This window comes from Cebus imitator, unplaced genomic scaffold, assembly GCF_001604975.1.
Source record: "Cebus imitator isolate Cc_AM_T3 unplaced genomic scaffold, Cebus_imitator-1.0 Scaffold612, whole genome shotgun sequence".
Classification (NCBI taxonomy): Eukaryota; Metazoa; Chordata; class Mammalia; order Primates; family Cebidae; genus Cebus; species Cebus imitator.
The window spans coordinates 943,653-959,492 of NW_016107927.1; positions in this window are offsets into that span (position 1 = coordinate 943,653).

A 15,840-nucleotide genomic window follows, 5' to 3' on the forward strand; every position below is an offset into this window, starting at 1 on the left:
TCATAAAATGATTTGGGAAGAATTCCCTCTTTTTGTATTGTTTGGAATAGTTTCAGAAGAAATGGTACCAGCTCCTCTTTTCATGTCTGGTAGAATTCGGCTGTGAACCCATCTGGACTTGAGCTTTTCGTATCTACCTTTTGACTACCAAGAATAATGCTGCTTTGTATTTCTGAGCATAAGCTTTTGTGTGAAAGTATGTTTTCATTTATCTTGGCTATATACTTAGGAATGGAATTGCTGGGTCATTTGGTAACTCTTTTTTTTTTTGAGACAGAATTTCGCTCTTGTTACCCAGGCTGGAGTGCAATGGCGCGATCTCGGCTCACCACAACCTCCACCTCCTGGGTTCAGGCAATTCTCCTGCCTCAGCCTCCTAAGTAGCTGGGACTACAGACACGCGCCACCATGCCCAGCTAATTTTTTGTAGTTTTAGTAGAGACGGGGTTTCACCATGTTGACCAGGATGGTCTCGATCTCTTGACCTCGTGATCTACCCGCCTCGGCCTCCCAAAGTGCTGGGATTACAGGCTTGAGCCACTGTGCCCGGCCTGGTAACTCTTATGGTAAGGCTTTAGAAGAGCTTCCAGACTATTTTCCAAAGCAGCTGTACCATTTAATATTTCCACCACCAATATACATGGGTTCCAATTTCTCTGCATCCTTGCTAACGCTTGTTATAATCTTTCTTTTTGATTATAGTCATCCTAGTATGCAAGATGGTCTCTCATTGTGGTTTTGATTTGCATTTCACTGATAGCTAACAATACTGAGCATCTCTTTATGTGTACCCATTTTTAATAGGAACACTTATAATCTTTCACCATTGAGTTTGATGCTGATATTTATTATCACATTGTGAAAGTGACCTAATCCTAGTTTACTAAGAGTTTTGATTTTTAAAAATCAGAAATGAATGTCTTTCTAATATATATTTGGATAAATATTTACTTTTTTAACTCTAGTCCTAAATTACCAATAACAGTAATAGTTTTCTTAATCTTTAAAGGAGTCCTGTGTTTCTGGTATATGGCCAACTTGGAATCACAACTATGTAGTTTATACATAGTCACTGTGTATTGATATTTTAATATTCCTCGCATTTTCCTTGCCATAGTTTTTTAAATTTGGTTTTTGTTTTACATCTATACTTTTAAGAGAGAACCTGCATGCCCTAGCTTACTCATGGTACTTCTATCAAGTGAATTAACCACGGTTATGATTACATCAATTAATCAAGAAGTTTTCAACATACAAATTATTTATTAATTGAAACAAGTATTGTACTTCTTTATACAGAAAGAATTCTTTAGTAATGCTTTCAATTTCTTATATGTTTACAGATCTGTTCAATGTTTCCAATTTTTATTAAATCTCATTTTAATATCATTATAATGCCTTTACAAATTATCTTCTTACTGTATATTCAAATTTTTACAATCTTTTCATTCTTATCCCTCTCTTCTTATCCCTTCCTTCATTCCTAATACTGTGAATTATTTTCTTTTTACTTCTTTGTGATTAGACAGGCAAAGGTTTTTCTTTAACAGGTGTTGGACATATCAACTTTATAATATTTCTCTTTTCTACTTTGTTAATTTCTGGTTCCTTAATAAATGTTTTAACTTGCTTTGCTTGGGCATGCCATATAGTTTTTGTTTATTTCTTTTTTTCCAGATTTTCAGATTTCACAGTCAGTTTGTTAATTGTCACTTTTATTGTTTAATAACAAAAGTTTTTAAATTCAGTCATTTTCCTCCAAATATATCTCTGGTTTCATCCTATGAATTTTATTCATAGTATTCTCATTCTCCTTACTTTGTAGATATTCTTTAATTGCAGTCTTTATTTCTCCTTTGACCCAAAAGTTTTTAAGGGGAGCATTTTCCGAATTCCCATATGGTTGGGATATTTTACTTAAACTTTTATCATTGAACATCTATTTTCAACTAACTACAACAAAGATATTATGAAAGAGTTAGAAAAACTCTAACTCTTTAGATAGAGTTAGAAGAGACAAAGAGAAAAATAAGGGGATATATTTATTTTGGAATATTTCTTTGGAAAAAAAAAACTCATTTGCAGGCTTAAATGTGCCTAGCTAAATTAAACAGAAGTTCAGGGATAATATACCCTCTAACAATAGCTACAAATGTCTACAAATAGAATGCAAATAATTTTCCTTGCACTTAAGACTAATGAATCTTTATCGAGATAATCATATTGAGCATAAGATAATGCTTTGAGACAAAAATATTTGATATGGATTATTCTCCCTACAGAAGTAAAGGAAGCTATATCACTTAAATTATTTTTAGAAAACCTCAGTGGAACAGAATAAGGTATGCAGATGCTGGTAGAGTAGAATACTACCACTGAGATGGGATTTTTCCATGTCTTTTTGTTAACTTTGGATGCTGCTGCAGGAAAGTTACATTCCAAAATTTGGCAATAGCTCCTACAGGTCCCAGAGCTATCAAAAGCAATTTTAAAGATGCAGAGGGGGGAAAAGGGAAAAACCAACAGTATGATTTCCCAGAGATACTAATGATTTTAAAAATGAGTTATAAAAATTAAAATCAGTTGTCTTAGAAATGCTATGAAATCAGAAGGCACTGTTCAGGGACTACCTCACAGTTTATACTAAGACATTGAAAGCAATCTAAAACGAAATAAATTTTAGGGTTTGGGCACCATTCTGAAGACCCACTGACTCAATTACTCAGCCTTACTGTTGGGCTAACTTATTTCTATCTCATCATACATATAATACGCTGTATATGGTGCGAAGTAATAAGGCCAGTTTTATACTTAGGAAGAGATAAGACTAAGGAAACAACCAGCTTCTCAAAATTGCTGAAACTCATTTGCCCGCTCCCAGAAGCACAATGCTTAAGACATACGAGCTATTCATACTCTGAAAAAGGCTATGCTAATCTATGCAAAAGTTATTACATGTATTATTAATTCTTGGATGTAAATTTTTTATATTCTGGTATTCCTGAAAAGGGGACACATCTGATGACTGATGTGTAAGAAGCTATTGTGTCATTTCATTGGCAGTGCTTTGTTCTTTTGTGGTACATAAAATCTTGCTGCCTCTTAGCATCACTGATGTCTTAGATTTGTTGAAATGTGATAAATTTAGTCTTTAGCACATAAAAGATAATAATTGAGGCCATGGAACTACAAAAGTTTACCTAGGGCGAGCAGGCAGAGTGAGAAGAGATCTGAGGAACACCCAATGTTTAAAGGTCTAAACAAAGAAGAGGAATCAGAAAAGGACAGAAACAAAGAGACAGATAGGAGGAAAACCAGGAAATTCTGTTGTCAAGAGGATAGCAGAGGGAATGTTTTAAGAGAGAGGGAGTGTCTATGTCAACCGCTGCTGAGAGATGGGGTAAGGCAAGAACTGTAAGTTGCCCATTGGATTGGTCCTGGAAGCACGAGGATCAGAAGCCATGAAAGAGCAGCTTGAGGTGTGAACTCCCAGGCTCTGAGAAAGTAGATACCACTGTTTGCCAAAGCAGGGTTTGAGTGGGCAGAGCCAGAAGCAGTTAGTCTGACCACTTGAACTCCATCCTGGAGCAGCAAGAGCCACAGGTTAGCTTTTCAGAAGCAACTGGTATGTTAAGACATTTTAAGGAAAGATGCCTATTAGTGCTACCAACCAGCGCATCTGCACTTGTGATACACACGGGAAATAAAATGACTGCATTAGGCGGGATTGAGAAATACATTTTGAAGCATTAAAAGGAGACGGGGATCGTTGAGCAGAGAGTTGTTTATCCTGCTCATGTTTTCTCTCCAATCCTAAGAAACTTTCACCCCCAGTTTTTAGAACTTGCCTTTTTTAAAAATTAAGAAACATGTACTTATTTATTTAATGTTTAAAGATTTGGAAATATAACAGGGAGAAGAGAATATCACCCCTAGAATCATAATTCAACACAAGCATTGTTAGTCTTTTGGGAAAATGCCTGTATTTCATTTTAAGTGTTTTTTTTTTTTTTTTTTTTAATTAGGTAGTGAAGCACCACAGGAAATAATCCCCAGGAATGGAGTGAACGAATCTAATCTAAATTATCTGAAGTCACTGTTTCATTGCAGTATCAACTCTTCCTTTGCCAAATCTTCAGAACAGTTGCCTATATATCATAATGCACTGAGGGTTTGGAGGAGGGGAGAGTTAATTAAGGAAGAGGTAGGTAATTAAGGGAGACCTGTGCCACAGGCCAGAGATACACAAATGGATGGTGAGTCGATCTGCAACCTGAACTAATGATTATGCCAGAGGGCACTGTGAAAATGCAAACCTCCATGGGAACAGGCAGAAATTCTGGGGAAAGCTTTGGACTTCTGAAGAAAAGAGAATTGGGGCATTCCAAAGAACTCCATCAATATCATGAATCAGGCCAACCCCAGTTGTCAGTTTGTTTATGAAAAAATCACCAAATAACAAAAACAATAACAAATATTTTTGGAGTACTTACTCTATGCCATGCAGTGTGCTATCACTTCATATACCTGAGCTCAAGTTAATTCCCACAGTATCGCCCGACTTATAGGTTCTTGCATAATCCTCATTTCATAATTCCGTTGAACTTGAGACTTGACAAACTTCCCCAGGTCCTGCAGGGAAGAGGTGGCGTGGCACAGCCCGCATGGGTGTCCAATCTTTTGGCTTCACTGGGCCACACTGGAAGAAGACAAATTGTCTTGGGCCACACATAAAATACACTAACAGCTGATGAGAAAAAAAAAAAGAGGTCCATGCATAATTTTCATGATATCCACCACAACAGATAAGCAAAAACATCCTCACATTCAAAGGGCAGGGCATCCATGCTAGAGTTAAGGTCTAAATTCAAAGCCACATTCATCCTTCACCAGGGCTATGGGGACTTGTAAATGCCTTTGAGGTCATTCTAGAATTGCTGTTCAAAATTAATATGTTTAGCATAGTCAGTTAACAATTATTGTTAGAAGTCTTATACATGAAATTAGTATTTGAAAATAGAATGCTTTAAGATAAAATTATACTGTACTCACAAACTACTAGCACAATATTGTTCTTTGAGATAAATCCAAAGACAAAAAGCTTGGTGGTAGACACAAGAGCCCAAACACTGGCACTAGCAGACTTTGGGGATTCTCAGAACTAATAAAAGAGAGAGTACACTAAACATCTAATTCCATTCAACAAGATGCCTATGCATAGCACTGTGTCAGGTTCCTCAAAGAGAAGCAAAAGGGTGAATAAGATAGAGTCTTTGTCTATCTTCAAGAATCTTACAGATTCAATGGAAAAGACTGTGCCCCAGTTTAATGGCTTTTTTGAATTCCCGTCCCTCCTCTCTTGGGGTTAGATTGAGGGGGAAAAAAGGTTTCATCATTTTTTCTAGGCCAAGGCTGAAAAGCTTCAGTCAAAACCCTGGGCCCCACCACCACACTGCCAGGTCTGAAGAGGTCCCCCTAGTGGCCCAACATAGGTCCTTCCTGGTCTTCCCTTCACTTCCTGGGCATCAGAAAGACCTCAAAAATCACTGAGAGACAGAGCCTTTCTTCGGTGATCCTCTATAGTGCCACCTTCTAATTTCAATCTTAATAGAATGTGGATCTTTCTACCCTGCAGCTCAAATATCGAACTGCTGAACACTCAGGGTTCCAGAATCATCTCAGATTATTTGGGTAGATAGATAAAGTAGCTGTGTAGGACAAGAAATCCAAAGTGCAGGGCAGGGGTGCCAGTGATCGAAAAGGAAAGAAAGCAGTGGCACTGGCTACTGGCTTTTCTCAGGCCAAAGACCAAGTCCTCAAAGCCATATAAATTGGGCTCCAGATCACTGTCAATCATCTGGGGGGAGATCCAGCGACTGTTTAACGGAGAGAAATCAAAATCTCTGCAGCAGCCAAAACCAAAGACAAGTTTATGTTCTAATCTAAGAAAAGCAGCTAGATAAATAGTTTATTGTGCTAAATTTGGTATCGTGACATTTTCTAACTCTACCAACAAGAAAAGAAAAGTATGTGGGTCAAGAGGCCTGGGCTCTGGCTCTGGTTCTGAAATTGAACTGCTGGGGGTAGGCAGTTTAGACATTATCTCTGCATTTTTACTTCTATAAGGGATCTAAAGGGCCTTTAATGTCTCTCTGCATTCTAGCAGACTGCAGTTCTGACCCCTACAAGGACACAAAATGGCGATGGTGAAAATGCATACAGTAATGACTCAATATTAAATTCTTTGGAAATTAAACCACTTAAAAACCTGGTTGGCCCAACACAACTTTTGTGATTTACTGAGGAAAGGAAGTATCAGCCACAGCAGCAATGATGCTGGAACAGCTTCTGGAGCTGGTCCAGAGGCTGCACTGATATCCAGTGCACTGGTCCCAAGGGACCGCGATGAGCATCCCAAACCCAAGGACACCCAGCCCGCCAGCCTGGAGGAACAAGCTGCCCGGTCACAGTGACTCTTTTTCAGTTCCCAAATTCCTTCCCCATCTGGAGTTCTTCTTCTTTTTTTGCTTTTCTTGGATAGTCAGGAAGTCACTGGCTAGAAACCCTAGGGCACTTGGTAAGATTTCCTGAGTCATCTCTATCTCTCTGAGTTAGTACTTAATCTCTCATAATTAAGTATCACTTGGATTTAAGACTGAATTGATGAAGTACTCTTAAAAATAAAGACTCTCAGTTGACTTTATTCTAAAATCTATCTATTTAGCCATCCATCCATCCATCTTGTTTTCCCCCCCAATCTTTAATGTTGACATTCAACATTAAATGGCACACAGAACAATCTTAGTGTCTCACATCAAATACCCACCCTCTGGTCAGAAAGGGCCTGAGTGATAAGGACAGCTTGTGCAGAAACAAAATTTGAGACCACTACAGTAATGAGAAGCTAAAAATGCAGGCAGAGTCCTTTTTTTCTCAATGTTCTTCCATTGTGAGCAGAACATGTTATATGAGCCACAAAATGTGCAGGTGTAAAGCACAAAAAATGTACATTAATACTGCACTTTAAAATACACAGCAGTTAATGTAGTTCTGTCACACTATGCAGTAATTAGCACGGTGACTAGTAGAATGTGGTGATGGCGCAGGGCAGTGGCTGTAAGGAACGCTCACAGGGCGAACTGTCAGCACAGAATAACATGAGAGCAGCTGGTGTTGCTCCGAGATATAGAGACTGGGATCCAGGGCCTGGTGGCAGCTCAGGTGAGAGACATCACAGCCTGGGGGTGTGAAAGCTCCCAGGGAGGGGAGCCACACTTAGGTAGCAAGGATCTGGTTGGGAGGATGGTTCTGGGCACAGAGGTTGTTTTATCTCTAAACCGCGCCCACCCCCTCAGTCCCTACTTAACAAAGTGCTGGTTCCAAATCTGGGCAATCCAGGACTACCTTTTCAGAAAGGCTGATGGCAAAGGAGGCAGCAGAACTGTAGTGTGTTCCTTTTAACCTTTCCCTCAAGCAGAGGGAGCAAGAGGAGGACGGGTAATAACAACAATGACAATACTTTTACCATTGACCACACAACTGAGCATCAGATATTGTGCTAGGTATTGCTCATAAGCTATTTCTAACCTTAGCTGAGACAAAGGCATGATTACTCCATTTCACAGATGCTAAAATTGAAGTGCATGAAAAGTCAATCAGTTGCCCAAGCCTCACAGCTAGAAAGCGGCAGAGCCAGATTTCAAACCAGAAGTGTCCACTTCCCTGGATCTCTCCCATACCTGACCGCTTCAGTTTGGGTCTAATATTGCAAATTAAGGAAAGGTGTCCTGGCTCAAAAGTCTCTCCTTCATCGTCTCTGAGATTTATTTACAGAGTAATATGTTTAACAAGTTAAATGCTCTGGCTACAGCTCAACGATTTGGTCATTTTGTATAAAGCAGTTTGGCTGGCCATTGAAGCTCCCTACCTGTTCATTTCTCTTGTCTGGAGGGGCAAACCCCCATGTTCAGCCTGAAGGGCCTGGCTCTCCCGGTGGTCCGGGGATTCTCTGGGCACAGCCCTGAGGCGTGTACCAGTATGTTTCACATTATAAGGCGCAATGGCCTTCTGCAGTTTTGAAGTAACCATTCAGGAACCAAGTCCCACTTCTAACCAGCCATGCATTAATTATAGAAACATGTACCATGCAGAAATTCTCAAGTGATTTTTATTTATGGCAGGTGTCACTGCCTGTATAGCAGTTGCTAAAAAAGGTGTTTCAAGTTTGACTTCGGAGCTCCTGGACAAATGATTCCATCTATAAGTAACTATACATGTGAGAGAGGGGAAAAAAGCATACATCTCAGTATTAATTAAAAAAATAATAATTATTGGCTGGGTGCAGTGGCTCATACCCGTAATCCCAGAACTTTAGGAGGCTGAGGCAGGAAGATCACTTGAGGCCGGCAGTTCGACACCAGCCTGGGGAACATAATGAGATCCTCATCTCTACAAAAAATAAAAAATTATCTAGCCATAGTGGCATGCACAAGTAGTCTCAGCTACTTAGGAGGCTGAAGTGGGCAGATGGCTTGAGCCCAGGGGTTTGGAGTTACAGTCAGACATGATCGTGCTACTGCACTCCAGCCTGGATGACAGAAACGCTACCTCTAAAAAATAAAAATTAAAAAAATTTTAAAAACAGTAATTATTGACAAACATATTCATAACACAGACTTCAAAGTTTTACTTCTTGCTCCCACCTCATGTTCATGACTTCATTTACCCTATGTTAAAGTTACAGTAACACTAGGGCATGCAAAAAAGATAAACTACCCAATTATAGCTGGCAAGGTACTCTCACACACAAGAAGAAAAACTGAGGCTATAGCAAATTCTTCAAACAATGTAAAATTGCCACAATCTCTTACAATTACAGAAAAAAAGCATTTTGTTTTTCCAATTTAAAAAGAAAGCACTTTTTTTTCCTATTTACATAAAGCTACTTAAATAAAAGGAGGTAACCATGAAGCTTCGGGAGTTTTTAAATTAAGCCTTTTGGTAGAGAAATAAAGAACATCAATTTTTTTCCAAAAGCAGGATTTAATCTGTCTAAAACTATAAAACCAATGAAAGTCTTTTCTCAGGACTATTTTATTCAGAGGTCAGAGATTAGAGAAGAATTGAGCATAATCCAAGAAAATATATGACACATAAACAAAAGAAACAGAGAGTCCGCCCTTCATGAAATCCCTTAGATACCTCTCACATAATGAAGAAAAACGCTGGTGGGATGCACACAGGGATATATCTGGGATGCATGCAAAGAATCCTATTTTCAAACTGCCTAAACAATTCACTCTTTAAAAAATGCATTCTGCTGTGAAACTAAGTTATTTCAAAAACACAGGTAATATAGTTGATATAGATTGGGGGATCTGTGTCCCCCATTCAAATCTCATGTCAAATTGTAATTCCCAATGTTGGAGGTGGGGCCTGGTGGGAGGTGATTGGATCATGGTGGCGGTTTCTCCTGTGTGGTTTGGCACCAACCCTCTTGGTATTCGATATAGTTTGGCTGTGTCCCTACCCAAGTCTCATCTTGAACTGTAGTCCTCACAATTCCCACATGTCATGGAAGGGACCCTGTGGGAGGTAACTGAATCACAGGGGCAGGTCTCTCCCGTTCTATACTCGTGATAGTCAGTACATTTCACGAGATGCTGATGGTTTTATAAAGGGGAGTTTCCCTGCACAAGCCCTCTCTCTTGCCCACTACCATGTAAGAAGTCTCTTTGCTCTTCCTTCATCTTCCAACATGATTGTGAGGCCTTCCCAGCCATGAAGAACTATGAGTCCATTAAGCCTCTTCCCTTTATAAATTACCCAGTCTCAGGTATGTCTTAATTAGGAGCATAAGAACACACTAATATAGCTCTGTCCTCATGATAGCAAGTTTGTTCTCATGAGATCTGGTTGTTTAAAAGTGTACAGGACCTCCCTTCCTCTGTCTTGCTCCTACTCTTTCCATGTAAGAAGTATCTACTCCCCTTTAGCCTTCCGCCATGATTTTGTTTCCTGGGGCCTCCCAGCAGCAGATGCCACCATGCCTCCTGTACAAACTGTGGAACCATGAGCCAATTAAACCTCTATTCTTTGTAAATTGCCCAGTGTCAGATATTTCTTAATACCAATGCAAGAACAGCCTAATAATCAAATACAATACAAAGCAAGCTACTTGTAAAAGAATCTCGTGAAAACTAGATAGCTGTTGCCCGTCAGTTTAAGCCCTTTTAATTTAATTAACTAAGTTAAAAGGGCTTTTTTGATACCTTGTCTCAAAAAAGAAGACCAAAAAAAAAAAGCTCCTAACTGGTAATACTGCCCACAGATGATCTGACTCCACCTCAATCTCCTAGGACTCTTCTAGGAGCAAGAGACAGAAATCTCAACCTCATATGGCTTGAGCCAAAAGGGATTTCATTGGATCATATGTCTATAAAGGTCAGTGATAGGGCTGGCTTCAGAAGGACAGGGGGGCTGAAAACACCCAGCTCCTCACCCTCGAACTCTTGGCTAGACCCTCAATTCTGGCTCTCAGAGGACTCTGCTCATGATAGTTCCAGCAACCCCTGCCCCAACTCCTGTCATAACCATGGCCATGAAGAAAAGCACAAGCTGCCCTTCTAGGAGCCCGAGCCAAGTCTCACTGTATCTCACTAGGTCACGCACTTATCCCTAAACCATTCAGCGTAGTCATGAAATGACACGATTTGGGTAGCTGGCCTGTGGTACACCACACATCAAAAACATACAGAGCACAGGGCAGGCACAGCCTCTCAGAGGGAGCAGGGACAGTGGATGATGGGCAACCAAAGCCCAGCATATCCAAACAAACAGTCTCGTCCCCAGGTTGCCACTCAAACAGTCACCCTACGCATACCCTGATCATGTCACTCTCTATTCAGAGCTACAGTGTCTTCCCCCTACTGCTGATGGGGCCTTCCACAACCTGACCCCACCTTACCTGCTAAGCGAGTTCTTCCTTTCATTCCCAAAGCAATCACCAGTCTCATATGATAGATGTCACTGATCATTCTTCCCAGGTATTCTGATATACCAGCATCTGTGCATGTGAAGATAAGCACTCTGTTTCTTCCTCTACCAACATCTAATTAGCCTGGAGAGCCTATATCTTCATACTTCAAACTCTGGACAGAGCCAGTTTCAGCCACGTTAAGTGAAGTACAAAGGTACAGATTTGAAGACTAAGACTCAGTTTGAAAAAGGCTCACAATCCAAGAAGTTTAGACAGATCCAGGGGTAGCCACTGGTAGAAAAGTTTACCCCAGTAATCTTGATACAACTTTCAAAAGTAAGGGAGAAAGGATAAATGAATATATGCAGAATGTTTTGTTATGCTGGTTGCACAAAAAGACATTAAAAATGAATAAAAATCTTCTAATTGTAGGCATGTTAGAAGGATTGTTAGTATATCAGTGTCCAAAGTGAGGAATCCACGTTTCCAATTTCCCAAAAAATTTAAGTCCTTCCTCCACATGGGAAATAGCATACTTGATACACACATTTCTATAGATTTTTGAGCCACCTACAAATCTCTAAATAATTCCTATATGTAAAATTATACTCACTGGTGAAAAATATGGGCTTTGAGAAATTTAAATTTAAAAGGAGAAAAATAAATCACCCAAACATCCTATACAAATAAGGATTATTTCATTTAGTTTAGGTCAAGGTAAAGAACATATATTGATGATTTTGGATAATCCTGAGTGGCTATGAATGGGCAGGTTGTTGAGTTCCATCTACCTATATAATTGTTGAAACAATAGATTTGACTGACGTTTAAGGAAATGTTTAAAATTCTCCTAGGGGAATAATCAAGCTAAAATAGTGACACAGCCATAACTACTTAAGAAATAAGAGTGATAGAAATTCTTGGAAAAGGCAGAACGAAGAAAAAAGAGCCCATTTTTGCTCAGGAGAAACTATAAATGTTATGCCAGCAGCCAACACCCACAAAGAAAAAGTCAGGCACTGGAGGATTCTGAGAATTTCGCAAAGGGCCCACGTAATTTACTTTGGTAGGATGACCCTGGATATGTAGGCTTAAAAGAACATGCACTGTTGAACAAGAGAACAGTCCCAGGATTTATTTCAACACCACCTTAAAATAACCCCAACCAAAAATACCATTTTCAACAAGCACAAAGAAGAGAAAAAGAAGAAAAAGAGGTTAAAAGGAAAATGAATTCAGAACAGATGCTGGGTCTTTGTAACTTAATGAATAAATGATGCTTTGTATCTCAAAGGATAAATGCATGGAATGACCTACTAAAGACAGTTGGGTTCAAAACAATAAAGTCATTTTTAAAATTATAGTAGCATTGAGAGAATAAGACCTTGCTTTGAAGCAATACAGGAAGTCAAGGGCTTATTTGATTATGATTTTCCTTTAAAAATGTTTCTAAAATTCTAAAATGATTCTGAATTTGACATATTTTTGACAAGGCACTAATAGCAAAGGACAAAACCACCTACTTATATAGCTCTCTGGGAACTATGGGGAAACGTTTTTCCAAGGGCAAGTTGTGCCAAATAGAACTTACTAACTACTGGTCCAAAGGGAGGAGACAGCTCAGGCACAGAGAGACCCAAGTCTTATGCTCTCCCTCCCAGCAGCCCCTGGCAAGTGCCAGTGCCAGAGGACGAAGGGGTACACTCTGTCCACCCAGGCCAAGGCCAGATTCCAGCTCATTTACACATTCCCATGCCTCACCCCTGGGCTCTGAAGCCCCCAAGAACAGACTGCATAAATGGCACCACATTTTTCTCTTTCTTCTCTTACAGTCCAGCTCTAAAGTGTCCATCATTCCCACCCTGGGAATGAGTATAAGGCAGAATGCCTTTGCAGACACAATGATGCGGAGGCCTCTTCTGAGGCCCAATAAGTAAAGTTGCATGACTGCCTGTCACAGTGTCCTCACAGGTCACCAAGAACAGTAAGAAAAGGATACCACCACTCACCCACCACAACATGCTCCCCTCCAGCCTGACGCCCAAGAGCCACCTCCTTAATAACACCTTTCCTCAACTACCCCAACTATTGCAATCATTCACTGTCCTCTGAATTGCTGTGACCTCTCTGAGCACGACTACTTGGTTTCTACTTATCCTACACGAACTCATTACATTCTATCTTTGTTGTGCAGGCTTTCATTACCAAAATTATATTCTCATAGGAAGCCAAGTTATTTTATTACTAATATTCCCTGCAGCACAATGTACAGTTCTAGGCACACGCTCACACTAGAACTCTGGGAAGAAAGGAAAGGGCCACACGGCCCTCGGCTCACTGGCTTCCCGAAACAACAGATTTCAGGACATCACAGCAACCTTCGATGGCAGGATCCTTAAAGACTGACACTACGGTTTTTTTCTATGTTTGTAGTGTGATGCCAAGCACAGGTGCTAAATATTTGTCCAATGAATGAAAATTAACAGTACTATGGTAAAAAAAAAAAAAATTAATTATGTAATAGCTTGTAGGTAGAATTAAGTATGACTAACCTGGAATGCTTTATTATTGAATTTGAATTTTCAGACAGGAAGGTAAAAAAGATTCAGTTGTGGAAGACGTTGCACATACAGGAAACAAACAGCAGAGACAAGGAAAAACAAAACAGAACTTCATCTGCAAATGTGAAAAGTAGTGCCATATAACTAAAACAGAGAATACTGGAGAAGCAGAAACATAGCTGTTGAAAGATACTGAAGTTTAGACACTAAGTCACATTGAACCATTTCCTTTATTCATTCACACAACAAATATTTATTGTGCACCTTTACTCTGTACCATAGTGTTCTGAGTGCTGGGGCACATGAGTTGGGAAGATAAAGTCACTGCTCACATGGAGTTTGTATTCTGTTTGGAGGTGGGAAGGCAGGAAAACAGGGAATAAATATAAATAAAGAAATTCCTGAGACTGGATAATTTATAAAGAGAAGAGGTTTAATTGGCTCTTGGTTTTGCAGGCTGTAAAGGAAGCATAGTGGCTTTTGCTTCTGGGGAGGCCTTGGGAAACTTCTAATCATGGTGGAAAGGAAAGCGGGAGTACAGCTTCTCACATGGTGGAAGTAGGAACAAGAAAGTGTGAGGTGGGAGGTGCCACACTCTTTTAAACAATCAGATCCCAAAAGAACTCACTACCACAAGAATAGCACCAAAGGGATGGTGTTAAACCATTCATATGAAATCCGCCCCTATAATGCAACCATCTCCCACCAGGCCCGACTTCTAACACTGGGGACTACAACTTGGCATGAGAGATGGTGGAACCATATCACCACGTATGTGTGCCACAAGATTCCCAGGTAGGAAATTAAAGAAGCAGGATAAACAGTTGGGTGAGGAGGGCCAGTAGGATGCTGTATTAGTCCCTTCTCACACTGCTGTAAAGAATGGGTAATTTATAAGGGAAAAAAAGAGTAAATGAATTACCAAATTCTAACCTATCCTAAGTGTGTTTATGTTATTTGGATTTTAAAAAATTAATTAAAAATAAAATTTCCTTCAATTATACCTAATTAAAGAATTTTCTTTTCTTTTTTCTTTTTGAGATGGAGTTTTGTTCGCTCTTTTGCCCAGGCTGGAGCAAGTGCAATGGTGCAATCTCGGCTCACTGCAACCCCTGCCTCCCAGGTCCAAGTGATTCTCCTGCCTCAGCCTCCTGAGTAGCTGGGATTATAGGCATGCACCACCACCTGTGGCTAATTTTTTTTTTTTTTTATTGCGACAGAGTCTTGCTGTGTCACCCAGGCTGGAGTGCAGTGGCACGATCTCGCTCACTGCAACCTCTGCCTCCCGGGTTCAAGCAATTCTCCTGCCTCAGCCTCCCGAGTAGCTGGGATTACAGGCACTCACCACCATGCCAGCTAATTTTTGTATTTTTAGTAGAGACAGGGTTTCACCATGTTGGCCAGGATGGTCTCCATCTCCTGACCTCAGATGATCTGCCCACCTCAGCCTCCTAAAGTGCTGGGAGTACAGGTGTGAGCCACTGTGCCCAGTGAATTTTCTTTATAGACATACGATTTTTTTTTTTTTAGAGTTTTACAGTATTCTTTACAAATGGGGTACCATTTGTTTTACTGAATTTACTGGATGCTTGTTATCTTTGTGAGAGTTTATTGGTCTCTCCTGGTATTCATAGTGGAGTTGACATATATAAATTTCTGTAAAAATAATACTAACAATAACCTGTTTTGTTTAATGCTCGCTAGCTTTATTTGTCAAAACATTTTCACATGGGAGATTTTGTTTTTATAATTTCAAATTTCAGAAGTAATTGTGTTATTTAATTTAGAAAAAATAACTATTAGGGAAACAAATTCTCTTTTTTATTTGTCTGTTTTTTCATAAGAGCAAGGGAAAAAATTCTTTATGCCACCCAAACGTTTTCCTTCCTGGCGCATATAGGCTACTTTTTGTTTGTTTTTTTGTTAAGGCTCTAGGTTTTATCCAACTCCCATCCTTAAGTGTCAGCCATAATTGCTAGTAAAAACAAATATTTTATGTATTTTCAGACCATACTTTCCCTGCGTCTCTGGCACGTCTTGACCTTGAACGCAAAGTGGAATCCTTGCAAGAAGAGATTGCCTTTTTGAAGAAAATACACGAAGAGGAAATCCAGGAGCTGCAGGCTCAGATTCAGGAGCAGCATGTCCAGATCGATGTGGATGTTTTCAAGCCAGACCTCACAGCTACCCTGCGTGATGTACGTCAGCAATATGAAAGTGTGGCTGCCAAGAACCTGCAGGAGGCAGAAGAATGGCACAAGTCTAAGTTTGCTGACCTCTCCGAGGCTGCCAACCGAAACA